The 8,366-nt window shown below is 45.1% G+C and overlaps 1 pseudogene; it reads right to left on the reverse strand.

Annotated features, from left to right (window-relative positions):
- The window catches only part of LOC129013866 (nucleophosmin-like), a 63,673-nt pseudogene extending 58,192 nt beyond the window's left edge, over positions 1-5,481 (reverse strand).
- Positions 5,482-8,366: the final 2,885 nt, after the last annotated feature.

Below are 8,366 nucleotides of genomic sequence, written 5' to 3' on the forward strand. Positions count from 1 at the left end.
ATGTTATTCTTTATAATACCCCACAGTAACTGGCAATTTCCAACTTGTCAACTGTAGATCCTGTCACAACTGGTAGACTGAGCAGACTTCTATTACATCCTTCTTATTTTGAAAATAGCTTTATTCTTTTAAAGATTTAGGCTTATTATAAATATTGTGATCATACAGAAATGTACAAAGAACAAAGTAAAATTCAGCTGTTAGGGTGAACATCCTGCCAGACATCCCTCCACGTGCACCTATTAAAATATTATACAAATGGGATCATGCTGTTCTGTTATCCCTTTTTTGCACTCAATTATATGTGTCATAGGCAAATTTTCATGTCATCAAATCTACATCATCATTTATATATTGTCTATAGGGAAGTGCCTTAATTTCTTTATATTTTTTAAACCAATGATTTAACCTTATTGATAACCATCCACTTTTCACTGTTATAAACAAGGCTGAGATGGAAAGACTTGTCTTTAGATCTCCATTTGTTTTGGCAATGATTGTCCAGGGGTAAATTACAAGAAGTGAGATCACTGGGTCAAAGGTACACTCATTTAAAATGTTCATTCCTGCCAGCCCAGTGGACTGCAGAAAGGCTGGGCCAATTTATGTCACCACCAGCAGAGCATAAAAGGGCCGGGCTCCAGCCCCTCACCAGTCCAAGATTTTGTCATTCTTCTGTTTCCTAGAGTAAAACTTCAGAAGGATTCTGTTCATCCGTCTTTTGTCTACTATGTTCTTTTTTGTAGATGCTTTTTTGCATAGGTTTCATGCTGAGTTTTTTTCTGCCTATCTTTAATGGAGAGCAGTTCTCTTAGGGTTTACCATTTGCTCGAAAATGGTATGCATGAAATCTCCTTGACTCCTTTTCCTGTTGGTTTGGTTACTATTTGAATCTTAGCATTTAAGTTGGAAGGCTAGAATCTAATCATGATTTTCCCCTGTTTATTTGCCAGAAAGCCTTGGTGAAGGCATAGAACCTTGATTTATCTCCTAAATTGTTGCCATTTCTGCCACCTGGACAACTTGGTCAAGTTGGAGAAGTCTGGGTTTTGCCTTGTCTCCCCTCTTCTGGGTAGGCTAATGAGAGGTGCGTGAGCAATGCCAGGTGGTTTGTAAAGTGAATCTGCTTCTCTTTTAAAAAGAGAGTGAGCCAATTGAGACAAACACAGGCAAAAACTCAGCTGCACCAACATCTTCCTGGCTAATTGGATCCTACCTGAGAAGGGTCATCTTCTAGATAGCTAGTTCCCAAGCAGTGTCCCCAGCTGGCCCCTCAGGAAGTGTTAGGCCTGTCCTTGGCTAATCCCACAGTTTAGTGTTGACATAATTCTATCTGACCCAGTCTCCAGACTCAAAGACTTCTCAGCTAATAGCTCTGTCCTAACATCTAGAACCACACCCTCAAAGATGAGATGGTATCCCTGATTTCCACAATCCTCTCCTTTGGGACACAGAGCATGCCATCCCTGACTGCACCAGGTATAGTTATTCCCTGCTCATGGGCTACTCTTTCTTCTCAGAAGGCCTCAGGGCAACTATGGGGTCTCCTGAGAAAGCCATCTGTAGGTAATGGGACCAGGACTGTCAGAGGATATCATCCATGACCACAGTAGGTGGGCAAGAAGCAGAGTTAGTTCCCTGTTCAGAATCAGAGCCCCAAGAGACTAGCAGGACATTCCTGTGAGAATCACAATTTGTTTTAGGAATCTCACCAGCCACTTAAGAAAATACAGATGGCCAAGAGCACCCCAGGACCAAGGTCATTGACTGATTCAGTAATACCTCTTGGCCTTCTACCTCTGTATGAATTTGTTATTGCTGCCAGGACGAATTACCACAAATGTGAGAGCTTAAAAAAAACACCCATTTATTATTTCACAGTTTGCAGGTCTGGAGTTTGACATGACCACTACAAGGTGTCAGCGGGCTGTTTTCCTTATTGGAGGAGGACCATTTACAGGTTCATGAAGGTTGCTGGCAGGGTCCAGTTGTATGCGGTTGTAGCACTGGGGTCCTTATTTCCTTGGTGGCTATTGGCCCCGGGTCATTCTCAGCTTTTAGAAGCCATCCACATTCCTTCACCTTCTCCTTATCTTTGAAGCCAGCAATAGAGGGTCAAGTCCTTCTTGTGCTTTACTTTTCCTGTCTTCTCTTCTGCTGTATCTCTCTCTTCAACTAGGAAAGATTCTTCTACTTTTTTTTTTTTTTTTTTCAGACGGAGTCTCGCTCTGTCGTTCAGGCTGGAGTACAGTGGCGCGATCTCAATCTCGGCTTACTACAACCTCCACCTCCCAGGTTCAAGCAATTCTCCTTGCCTCCACCTCCCAAGTAGCTGGGATTACAGGTGCCCACAACCACCACCCCCTGCTAATTTTTGTATTTTTAGTAGAGATGGGGTTTCACCATATTGGCCAGGCTGGTCTTGAACTCCTGGCCTCAAGTAATCTGCCTGCGTTGACCTCCCAAAGTGCTGGGATTACAGGTGTGAGCCACCGTGCCTGGCCAATTCTTCCACTTTTAAGGGTTCATGTGATTACACTGAGCCTACCTGGCTAATCCAGGATAATCTTCCCATCTTTTTTTTTTTTTTTTTTTTTTGAGACAGAGCTGTCACCCAGGCTGGAGTGCAACAGCAGGATCTCAGCTCACTGCAACTTCCACCTCCCGGGTTCAAGCAATTCTCATGCCTCAGCCTCCCGAGTACCTGGGATTACGGGCACCCACAACCACGCCCCACTAATTTTTGTAATTTCAGTAGAAGTGGGGTTTCGCCATATTGGCCAGGCTGGTCTTGAACTCCTGGCCTCAGGTAATCCACCAGCCTTGGCCTCCCAAAGTGCTGGGATTATAGGCGTGAACCACCGCGCCTGGCCCATCTTAAGATCTATAACCTTAAATGCATCTGTAAAGTCTCCTTGCCATGCAAATTTAATATATTCACAGGTTCCAGGGATAAGGCAAGGACATCTTTGGTGGCCATTATTCAGCCTATCATGGCCCTTTTGGCCAAGATTCATCCAGGCATAAGAGCCCCACAGAGATAATTCCAAGGAAGACCCACATGATTTCCTCTCCTCCATCCCCCTCCCACAACACACTCATCCCTGGGAACCAGTTGGCCAGATCTTCCAGCTGAATACTTCACCAGACTCATGCCACAATGCATCACCATCAAGGCGAGGCTGAGCACCTGGCAGCCAACTCCCTCTGGAGAGCTGGGGAAAGGCTAGTACTTTCACTCCAAGCCCTGAGTGGCCTGTCTGCTCACTGCTGTTTCCTGAAGTTCAGCCAATATGCCTAGGAGGATCCCAAGGATTTTGGGCTTCAGTTCAATATGCCTATAAGCAGAAGGCTCTGCTTTCCCTTTGCAGGAGACGGTTAGAGGCTTGGGTTAGGGTTTCAGTGGAATTATAAATAGTATGATGGCATTACCGCTAGGGACCCAGGAAGGCTAAAACTTTGTCCTGCCAATCATTCAGCACCCCTTGGCATCTCATATAAGGAGGAATAACAGGATATAAATTAAAAATGTCTTTTTTTTTTTTTTTTTTTTTGCTAGCCTTATTGGTAGCTGAAATGTCAATGCAAAAGCTGGAGAAAGAACGACTGTATCGGGTGGCTGGTTCCCCACTTTCCCTCCTCTTGAAGCTAAATCTGGTGGCAGCACTCATAAGTATACGTGCTATGGAGAGGGCAGACCCCAACTGAACTTACTTACTGACTACGTATCCAAGAACAGAGAGGCATGGCCAGGCCCGCACTGAGGTGGCAGCACAACCTGGGTCTGCTCACCACATACAGGAAGGAAGCAAAAGCACAGGAAGCCCCAAAGACCAAGACCTTCCTAGGACCAAAGCGGGATAGAGGAGAAAAGGTGTTGCCTTTAATGTACAGTGACCTGGTGGTTTACCAGTAAAATGTGGCCCAGTGAATATTCTGGACTCTGAACTGTCAGATTAGCACCTATTCTTCCTTTGGGCAGGGAGGGGAGCTGGGAAGGAGTTAGAAAGAGGCTGTGCTGGTGTGTGCAGAATAGACAGTGGGGGGTTTCACTAGTGCCTGCCTTTGTCTGCTTCTGGTCTCAACCCAGTGGCTGCCCCTAGGTTTCTGGGGATGGATGATGAGAGTACTGTTGACCCATGCGCTTGTGAGCCAGGCACCTTGGTAATCAGATGCCCAGTGGCTGTGAGTTGTAGCTGATCATGCCCACCAGAGGAAGGATATATCATCCAGGGAAGGCCATTTAACCAGAGACATGCAATGGTGTAGCTACTCTGAGACCTTCTGATCTACGATGCTGGGGTGAGCTGCTACCCGAAATGCCCAGATATCCTAAACTCCTGAGATTCAAAAGACCATGCCGACTCTTTTGCACCAAATTTCTGTGCGGAGATCTTTCTGGCTTGGATTTGGGGAATTCAGACAGTTTCCCATGTTCAAAGAATTATTAAGATTCTCTCCAGGAAGATTTCACTGATGCCCAGGTCAGAGTTTGATGTCCTACCTGGTGCTTTCCTGCCTGCCCCATACTGCACTGAAATCACCTTCTGTTGGTCTGTCTTGCCGAGACCAGCTCAGTTGTGGAGACCCTAACCCAGCAGCACTAGAGGAATTAAAGACACACACAGAAATATAGAGGTGTGGAGTGGGAATTCAGGGGTCTCACAGCCTTCAGAGCTGAGAGCCTTGAACAGAGATTTACCCACATATTTACTGACAGCAAGCCAGTGATAAGCATTGTTTCTGTAGATTATAGATTAACTAAAAGTATTCCTTACAGGAAATAAAGGGATGGGCTGAAATAAAGGGATGGGTTTGGCTAGTTTTCTGCAGCAGGAGCATGTCCTTAAGGCACAGATTGCTCATGCTATTGTTTGTGGTTTAAGAACGCCTTTAAGCGGTTTTCTGCCCTGAGTGGGCCAGGTGTTTCTTGCCCTCATTCTGGTAAACCCACAGCCTTCCAGCGTGGACGTCATGGCCATCACGAACATGTCACAGTGCTGCAGAGATTTTGTTTATGGCCAGTTTTTGGGCCAGTTTGTGGCCAGATTCGGGGGGCCTGTTCCCAACACTGTCTCCTCTAATAAACTGAATTCCTTGAAGCCAGGGATTGCTTTTTTCTCCATTTTTTTCCCTAGCCTAGTGTAGGATGTCACACAGTAGGGACTTAGCTAGTGGCTGCTGGTGGATGCTAAATGATTGAAATAGCTATCCTACCCCACCCAGTCCCAGGCTGGGTTCCTGGCACAGGCTGGCATTTGTACATGAACACCATGGCTGCTTGTTTCACTGTGGCCTCAGCTCCCACAGCAAGTTTCTCCTACAGCTGAACCCGGCTGGCAATGCAGGCATAAGAGCCCCTGGAGGGAGCCAGTAGTCATCACAGCCAAAGGTCTTTGGGAAGCCTTCATTACCATCTGGGTATGCCTTGCCAACCTCGAGCTCCCCAGGCTTGGCACTTTTTAGGACAGCCTTTGTCATGGTCTGACAGAGGGTCTTTTGCAAGCTCTCCCTGTCTCACACTATCTGATCCAGTCATATTGAGCTTTCATATTAGAACTCTCTAGGACCTACTCACCCTAGACAGGCAGATCTCTTTTATTTCATCACGTTGTTGAAGATGCCAGAACTTTGGGACTAATGATTGATCTTAGAGGTTGGAATGCTCAGCCAGCCTGCCAGTCAGATCTCCTCCTGGTACTTTGCTGCCCTTCCTCTTGTCTCGACCTCTGTCTGCTCCACTGATGCCTATCACTTGGTCCTTTCATCCAAGAAAGAATAAGAATGAAATCAGGTGCTTTGTAGAGTCCACTTTATAAAAGAAGGGGAAGAGCTTTTAAAAATTCCCTGCCAAGCTTGACCCACTAGGCAATAACTCTTACTCAATCTCATTGCTTCATGAAATTTCATTGACTCCCTGCACCCTCCATCTCCCTGCTCCACCCTATGCTACTTCCTTGGCACTGATCTTATTCCAACGACTGGGCCAGGCCCATGGGTACACATAGCTAACCATTCCCCAGTCCCTGGCTTTCAGCCACCATCCAAGGCTGGTTCCCTGCTCTCCCCAGCACTTCTCCAGTTCTACTCTGATTTGGGCCATATAGATGGAAAAGGGATCAGCTGGGTGACTAGGCAGGTAATGAATCACAGGACTGTAGGACGCTTGTTGACACAACACTGGGGTAGTGGAGACTCACAGAAAATACAGAAAGCCTTCCACTTTTTCATCTACCTTCCCTGTTCTCCACCTGAGTATAATTTCATCATCTGCTCTGATTGGAAGTCATATGGCCTCCTTGTTTATTTTTCTCATCTTACTTTACCCATAGTTTTGGTAAGAAATTGGTGAGGAGGGTTGGCTCTTGGAGGTTTTTGGGCTAAAGATGACATGATCAGAGTTGCTCTGTGGTAAAACTATGTGAGGATGGAGGAAGCTGAAGACCAGTTTGAGGTTACTCATGTAGGTCAAGTGAGGGATCTAAACTTGAATAGAAGTAGGGTATGACAACATGGGGACGTTGATGGTACAACAGGTGCAAAATATTGTGGAACAAGGACTGCTAGAGGTAAGAGGGATTGGATGTGAAATTTGTGGAGGGAAGAATCTGTGAAAACACTAAGATTAACAGCTTGGATAATTAGGACTGTGGTGGTGACATTAACAAAACACTGAACACAAGTAATACATGTTTCTAGGGTTTTTTTTTTTGTTTTTTTGTTTTGTTTTTTTTGAGATTGAGTTTCACTCTTGTTGCCCAGACTGGAGGGCAATGGCACGACCTTGGCTCACTGCAAACTCCGCCTCCCAGGTTCAAGCGATTCTCCTGCCTCAGCCTCCCAAGTAGATGGGATTACAGGCATCTGCCACCATGCCCGGCTAATTTTTTGTACTTTTAGTAGAGACTGGGTTTCACCATGTTGGCCAGGCTGGTCTCGAACTCCTGACCTCAGGTGATCCACCCACCTAGGCCTCCTAAAATGCTGAGATTACAGGTGTGAGCCACCATGCCCAGCCTAGGGGATCATTTTGAGCTCATTTTGTGATCTACTGAGTTTGAGTAGGATCTCCAGACATAGCGTTCTAGGAAGCAAAGAGGAATACTGGGCATCAATTTGAGAGAGGGGAAGATCACAGTTATAGCTACAGACATCATCTACATAGAGAGAACACTTAAACATAAAACAGAATGAAAGCTGCAAAGGAAAAATTCTCAGGCTGTCCCCTCTGCCTGGAATGCCCTTTCTTCTCATACCTGCTGCTCCAGGTATGCATTGTTGGATGACAACCCTAAAACTTAGTGGCTTTAAACAACAATTATTTTATAGTAAACTTTCATAGTTTTGAGGGTTGACTGGCCTTAGTAGGGTGCTTCTTGCTCAGAATGTCTCAAGTAACTATCACCAGTCAAGTTCTTATGGCTGAAATAATCTCCATCTCTCTTCCTCTCTTCTGTTTCTCCAGCATGGTGGCTCAGGAAGTCAGGGTAGCCAGACTTCTCACATGGAGGCTCCAAACACATGTCACAAGTGAGCTACGGCAAGGAGGAAGCTAAATCTCTTTTTATGACCTAGCCTCAGAAGTCAGGCAGCATTACTTCTACCACATTCTACTCTTCAGAGAGGCAGTCATAAAAGCTCACTTAGGGTCAAGGGGTGGGGATATAGGCTCTACCTTTGGATGGGTGAGTGGAAAGTTTCTATAAGGGCATGTGGGACTGGAAATTTTTTTTATTCATTCTGGGAACATCTGTCTTCTCTTTCAAAACTCAATACAAGAAACCACCCCAAATCCTCATGCTCGGTATAACTCCCACCCTTCAGTAGCCTTCCAGCATTTTACACACTATGACAATGTTTAGCACTACCGGCATCTTCATCTGGTTATACATGCAGCCATCTGACTCAATTGTAAGCTTCTATAAGTCAAGACCCAGGTCTTGCTCTGTTTTGGTGGAGCGCAAAGTAGCAGGTAGATCTAGATTGTTGATTTAAATTTAATTCCAAAAATAGGAGCAGAAGACTGTATGCAGAATGTTAGTGAAAGCTGTATTTGAGACACAGGAAATGAAATAGGCCATGGAGACTTCAAGGGGAGTTTTTTCAAAACCAAACCATAATAGTCTTGGCTAAAATATTGTGGGCATTTTCCCTACCTATGAAAACTGTTGCTGAATAAAATTAACCATATCTATGATAATTAGCAACAACCAAAAACTCTCCACAATTAACGCTTTGTAAGCAAGAGCTACTGAACAAGTTTCTTATTTTCATAACAGGGAACTTCTGAACAGTCAAACCTTAGAAGAAATCCTAACCATAAAACAGAACCAAATTTGCAAGGATTGTTTTTCCCATCCAAAACT

This window comes from Pongo pygmaeus, chromosome 16, assembly GCF_028885625.2.
Source record: "Pongo pygmaeus isolate AG05252 chromosome 16, NHGRI_mPonPyg2-v2.0_pri, whole genome shotgun sequence".
Classification (NCBI taxonomy): domain Eukaryota; kingdom Metazoa; phylum Chordata; class Mammalia; order Primates; family Hominidae; genus Pongo; species Pongo pygmaeus.